Here is a 7,163-nt window from a genome sequence, read left to right on the forward strand (position 1 = left end):
CCCATTTTCAAAAATTTTTTTGAAGGAAATAAAAGCAAAAAAGAAAAAAAAACGCTGCCCAAAGACCAAGACTGGCAAAAAAAAGGATGCTTCTTCCTCTCACTCACGGGTCCCTACTCCCCTTCTTCCTCTCTCCTCTGGTCAGTAACGTTTCTTTTTTCTTTTCTCTCTCTTTTTTCTTTTTCGCCTCTGCCGGAGTTCTTGTTTTCTTGTCGCCGCTTTGCAGCCGGAGCACACAGCTCTTGATTTGTTGTCGGACTTCAGGACTTTTCGCCATTTTGCAGCTGGAGCCCGGACTTGTCGCCACTTTGCCCATTTGCCGGAGTTCTTCTTGTCGCCACGAGACGCCACCGCCGGCCACCCACCGACCACACTCGCCATTGCCAGAACTCAGATTCGACAGTAAGAACTAGGGGTGAGCACAACCGGGCATCCGATAGAATTTCATAGACCCGGATCCAGATCCGGACCCATCAGGTATTAAAAATCTGGAATTGGAACTGGTCCAACCGGGTCCTAGATTTTTGTACCCAGACCCGGAACCGCTGGGTACCAGGTCCAAAACTGGATACCCAGTTGTAAGTTTAACAACATATTAAGATGGGCCAATTGAGCTATACAATTTTAAAAAAACATTAAATGGGCCTAAAAGACCTACTAAATACTAATTTTTACTTAACAACTATTATCCTATTACAAGCATATTATTATGCTATCAAATATCATTCATCTCCATCCTCCCAATTCAACACCTCACTATCTAGGACAAAAACCCAATTTTAAGTATCGGGTACCCAGACCCAGCACTAGGGATGGCAGTGGGTAATGGACCCGACCCGGATCCGTGGATCCAGATCCGTTTTTAGCGGATCTGGATCCTCAAAATTTGGACCCGACGGATCTGGGTAGGATCTGGATCCTCGTGTTTGAAAACGGATCTGGACCGGGTAATGAAAAATTACCCGGATCCGGATCTGTTTACCCGTTTTTTTTAAGTTAAAATAAAATATTAAATAAAAATATAAAAGTAAACCCTAAAGCACTTAAGCAGTTTAGCCGTTTCAAACATTCACTCTCTTAGACTCTTACTCGGTCACTGTCGCATCCCTCACCAGTGACGCTGCCTTCACGCCGGCACCGGACTACCGCCAGAACTCAGTCGGCCGGCGAGCAGTAAGACCACCGCGCCAAAGCAACGCAGATTCGCAGGACGCAGCACGCAGGTATTTGGCCGTTTTTTTCGCCGGAACCCTAATTTTCGGTTTGCTTTACGTTTTCGAAAGTTATTTGGAGTATTTTCGTTGGTTTTTTGTTGTTGATTTCCGTTAGTTTATCAATGTGTATCACTTTGCTCGCGAATTTCAGCATAATTTCGGTTTTCTATTTGAGCATAATTGAGTTTTTATATTTAAGTACCGTTAAATTTTTATATTTGAGCATCATTGTTATTGTTATTGCAAATCTTGTGTATTTTCTGGAATATTGATGGAGTTTGTTGAAATTACTCTTTTATTTGTTTACTTTTGATGATGTTTGTTGTTGTTGTTACTTTGTATCATTGTGTATAATCATATTCTTGTGTTTATTTTGTGAAAATGTAGTTTGTATGTTGAATTTTGTTCAAGTTTGCATGCTGAATTTTTTTTTGTGTTTTTCAGAGTAGTGTTGTTTGTAAATTGTAATTATGGATGAACAATTGTCGTTTAAAGAGAGTGATGCTGGTTCTAGTCACCCTAATGAGGAACCATTTGTTGTGTTGGGTGTTCTGATAAAGAGGATGATGTGGAAGGATTTGTTGAGATTGGGGTTGATACTAGCAAAGAAGAATTATCAGGTGGTAGTAAGAATGTAAGAAATTAACTTCTACAGCTTGGGAAACTTTTGATGTAGTTGTAATCAATGGTGTTAAAAAGGCAAAATGTAAGGATTGTAATAGCTTACTCTCATACTCGGGAGCTAATGGAACCTCACACCTCAACAAACATGCTAGAAAACATTGTTCGGGAAGACACTTGAGGCTTGCTAGTGGTCAATCACAATTAAAGTTCAAGAAAGAAGATGACGGGACCACTTCTTTGTCACTTAAGGAAAAAACAAAGAAAGTATCATTTGATCAAGATGTTTCAAGGCGAGAGTTGGTTAAGATGGTAGTAGTACATGAGTATCCTTTGTCAATTGTAGATCACATTGGTTTTAGGAGTTTTGTCAAGAGTTTGAATGATGATTTTAAGATGATTTCAAGGAATACATTGAAATGTGATGTGGTGAAGATGTTCAACAATGAGAGAGGTTCTCTTAAGGCTTTTTTAGTTGCTAACGAGGGTAGAGTGGCAATAACAACTGATATGTGGACTGCCTCCAACCAAAAAAAGGGGTATATGGCCGTGACATCCCAATTCATTGATGATAAGTGGATTTTGCATAATCGAACAATAAGGTAATTTGCTTATTTCATTTATAATTCTAACATGTTTTTGTTATTTACTTTTGTTCTAACTTGTGGTTATTTACCTATTTGCGTTTATAATGGTTAACTTGTTGGTGTTTTGGTCTTTTTTTGTTCTAAATCTTGCTTTTTATCATGGTTAAATAGGTTTTGTTATGTTCCAATCCGCATACAAATGGGGTCATTGCTAAGATTCTTATGGAAACTTTGTCTCAATATTCTTTGGAAAACAAAATTTCTTCTGTGGTTGTTGATAATTGTAGCACAAATGATGCAATGATAAATGTGTTGTTGGAAAAATTGGAGAGTAATTGTGTTGGTGTTAAATGGAGAATTTTTGCATATGAGGTGTAGTGCTCATATTCTTAACTTGATTGTGAAAGATGGTTTACAAGTAATTGATCATGCTATTGCCAAAGTAAAAGAGTGCATTGCATTTTGGATGTCCACTCCTAAAAGAATTGAAAATTTTGAGGATGCATGTCGTGTTTTGAATGTGACTAAAACAAAAAGGATTTGTCTTGATGTGAAAACTAGGTGGAATTCTACTTTCTTGATGCTTGAATCTAGTTTGCCTTTCAAAGATGTTTTTAATAAATTGAAACGTCTAAATAAAAGGCTTAAATTTTCCGTTCCTAGTGATCGTGATTGGAATATGGCTACTATTGTTTGTCAAAAGTTAGAAATATTCTACAAAGCCACCAAAGTTTTCTCCAATAGAAATCATCCTACTGCAAATTTGTTTTTTCGAACAATTTGTGAGATTAAGCTTGCTTTGAGGCGTTGGGTGGAAGATGGTAGTAATGAGGTCATTAAGACAATGGCTATGAGTATGGTTGATAAGTTTGACAAATATTGGTATGAGATTAATGGGATTTTAGCTATTGCGGCTATTCTAGATCCTAGAAACAAAATGGATTGTGTGGCTCATTATTTTGAGAAATTATATGGAGATGAAGCCAATAATGAAATGGCAAGAGTGAGAAGGACCCTTGATAAACTTGTTCGTGAGTTTGAAAGTAAGAATGATGTAAGGAATGGACAATCATCACCACTAAAGAGAGGGTTTAATGAGTGTGGTGATGAAGATGATTTTGCTAGATCTAAGAGACAAAAGGTTAGAACAACACCATTAAGGGATGAGGTTGATAACTACTTGGAGAGTGCTACTATGCCGGAGGATAATGAATTCAATGTTCTTAATTGGTGGAGGAGAGACACAAATTATCCAACTTTGAGAAAAATTGCTAAGGATATTCTTGCTATTCCCGTGTCTTCGGTTGCTTCAGAGAGTGCTTTTAGCATGGGTGGAAGAGTGATTAGTGCTCACCGTTCTAGGCTTCATTCTCAAACCGTGGAGGCTTTGATGTGCTTGCAAAGTTGGTTGATTGATTATGTGAAAGGTAATATTTATTACTTATTATTTATGTATAAATATAAGTCTTTTTTCTTACTTTTATTATATAACTTACATTATTCTCTAATACACTTTTTTTTGGTTTATAAATGACAAAGGCACACTTGATGGAAAGAATTTGTCATACACAATTAATGAAGATTGTGATTATGATAATGAAGCTCAAGATATCATTGACATGGTGTGTAGTGTGTCATCATTTCGTTGTTTTTTTATATTTGTATATAATTTTTTACTAATATTCTTATTTGGTTGGTTATTGTGTTGTTTTTTTTCTTTATTTTAGGATGTTGATGATGTTAGTAGTGATGAAGAATAGCCCTCTTGAAGTCTTGGACTCTTGGACTCTTGGTAGATGTACCAAGTGAAGAATGAAATATGTAAAATTGCAAAGTGCAAACTATGTTTTAATTGTTTGTAAGAATTGTAGACTTTGTAATATTATTGAAGTTTGTTAAACTCTTAATGTTATTTATTTTGGATTTGGAACTTAATGTAAGTGGATGCTTGTATCGACAAATGGCGTTGTTATTGTCGTTTCATTAAACTATTTTAACGTTAGGATGAAAATTAAGAAAAATAAGTTAGGATCCGTTTTGGACCCGGATCCGTAGGATCTGGATCCTCAAATTTATTACCCATCGGATCCGGGTAGGATCTGGATCCTACCCGGATCCTACCCGTTGTCATCCCTACCCAGGACCGCTCCTACCGGATACCCCGATCCGGAACCGGGCGAACCAGGTACCGGGTCCGACAAAATTCTATCCGGAATTGGAACCAGATGCAACCGGATCCTTTTTTTAGACCCAGACCCGGACCCAGTTGGACTGGGTCCGGACCCAGCTAGTCCATATCGGGTCCGGGTCTGGATCTGGGTACTTGAAATTTCTGCTCCTCCTTAGTAAGAACTAGTTCAGAACGGCAGTGAAACAGAACTCCGTAAGGTCGCTACTTTTTTTTTATATATTTTTTAATTTCTGCTAATTTGTAAATTATAGATTTCTCATTTTGATGTGAATTGATATTTTAAATTGAAATAAGAAATTATGAAAATGAAATTTAAATGTTGTGAATTGTGAAATATGGAATTGAGATTACTTGAATTGAACTTAGAGATTTTAATATTGAATTGAAAGTGAGATTACTTGAATTGAACTTAGAGATTTTAATCTTGAATTGAAAGTGAGATTACTTCAATTGAAATTAGAGATGACTTGAACTGAAATTGAAATTACTTGAATTGACATTACAGATTACTTGAATTGAAATTGAGTTTACTTGAATTGAAATAGACTGTAAAATTGAAATAGAGGTTGTGAATTGAAATTAGTTGAATTTGGAATTAAATATTTTGAAATGTAATTTGAAACAAGGAACTTTAGTATTTAATATCTAATAATATGTTTTAGTTGAATTTGGAATTGACATTAGAGATTTTGATTTGAATTTTTAGTCGTAACTTTATTCAAGTATTGTATTTTGTTTTATTTGATTTTTTCTCATCCGTACCCCCATCCCGTAATTTTGGGTACGCCACTCAGTGTAACCCAAAGGGGTAACTAGATAAGTCAAAGCCTATAGTCAGCACCATACTTCACATAACGAGCAAACAAATTATTTAATATTTAACAAACAAGCAGAGGAATAGTATGTACTCATTACAAGGTGGTTTAGTATTTACTAGTATTTTAACCCTAAGCAACAACCAAAAAAGAAGATCATAGTCATATAAAGATAGCAACACTTAGGGAACGTGGTGATGTGGCTCAACAACTGAAATCACTAACTATTTAAGATGCTTAAGTTCACTACAATGGTAAGTGTGAGTGCCAGACTCACCACAATATTTCTTTACCTAATTGTTATATCCTCAATGAATAAATGATATTGACAAGGGAATAAAGGATAGCAGCTCCTAGGCAAATAAGAGTACCCATTCACCAAGAATCGAGCCCAAAAAATAGAACTGATAATGAGTCATTGAATAAAATAAGATTAGCCAAAGCCTTTCACTTTGATTACAAGATAAAGTAACACCAACAGTAACAGCTCCACAGTTGTGTTTTAACAGTACACATTCATACATAATTTAATTAGTAAGCTCCCATCTCTGCTCCAAAACAACAGCCCTCACGACGACAAAGTCCAAACCCCTTCAACATAATATAGAAGATCACCCACTTATATCTGAAAGAAGGCTCTCCTAAAAGGCCACCATCAGGTTTCATATATTCCCTAAACCACTTACAGGAGGACATGCCAAGGACCTAGACCTCGGTTGTTGCACTAGATAGTGAGTTCATCAGTGTTTCACACATAGTAGATATGAGTATATGACCAAGAAAGAGCAAGTGAACAACAACCTATAGGAGGCCTAAAATGGATAAAATATTATTCTCTTACTTTGTCATATGTTTTCTTGATATAAAGATTTTTGGGTTTATACTTTAGCTATTTCCCCCTGTGTCGGGACTATGGAGTTAGTCTCTCTGCAAGTACTCTTCCTTGGTCAACGTTGTTGAGATTCAGAAGTTACTATGTAATGATTTGTCCCTTTTACCGTAGAAATTAAGTTTAGATAAAGTTCCAAGAAGTTCAAACTTCAAACTCTTTGGCAAAGAGAACTTAACATAAGAAAAAAACTCAAAGAATGGGTCTAGAGAGAGAAACTCCCCCTTCTCTCTAGAAAATACCGTTCCATTAGTTCTCTCTCTCAGTGTAACTTAACACTGATGCCATGGCACGAGGGCGAGCTAGGAAGAGTGCCCGAAAAGGGAAAGGGAAGAATACGGGATCGGGTCCGTCGTCGTCTCCGGTTAGAAAAACAAAGAGTGTTGATGAAGTAACTGGTGTTTCGGTGCTAAATGTGCCTAGCCCGATATCAAAAAAGTCGAATAGAGCTGAGAATGATGCCAATGAGGTTGGGAAGAATATTCCGGTAGCTACGGTGACGAAAGCTGGTCAGAAGTCGGTGGAACAGTCGGTTTTATCGGAATGGCTTAATGTAATACATAGTAGTGAAAAAGAAATGGGCACTATGAGAAGGCTTTCATGGGCGGAGGATGTGGAACAACAGGAAAATCAGGTGAGTACTCCTTCTAACCTTGTTACAATCGAATCTGATGATATTCAAGAGGAAGTAGAATTTTGGTCGTCTACTGTTGTGTGTTTTGTATTGGGGGATAACCCACCATTGTCAGTGATGGATGGATACTTTAGGAGAATTTGGGGGAAGCTAGGAATCAATAAAATAGCTATGGTGGGTAAAGGATTATTCATTGTGAGGTTTGACTCCTT

General features: G+C 36.8%; 1 long non-coding RNA gene across 1 annotated transcript; it reads left to right on the plus strand.

Annotated features, from left to right (window-relative positions):
* Positions 1-1,856: 1,856 nt before the first annotated feature.
* Positions 1,857-4,432, plus strand: LOC125494102 (uncharacterized). The gene is made up of 3 exons (XR_008970236.1): positions 1,857-2,437; positions 3,962-4,044; positions 4,150-4,432. It is a non-coding gene; the product is annotated as an uncharacterized LOC125494102 (long non-coding RNA).
* Positions 4,433-7,163: the final 2,731 nt, after the last annotated feature.

This window comes from Beta vulgaris, chromosome 1 (assembly GCF_026745355.1).
Source record: "Beta vulgaris subsp. vulgaris cultivar EL10 chromosome 1, EL10.2, whole genome shotgun sequence".
NCBI lineage: Eukaryota > Viridiplantae > Streptophyta > Magnoliopsida > Caryophyllales > Amaranthaceae > Beta > Beta vulgaris.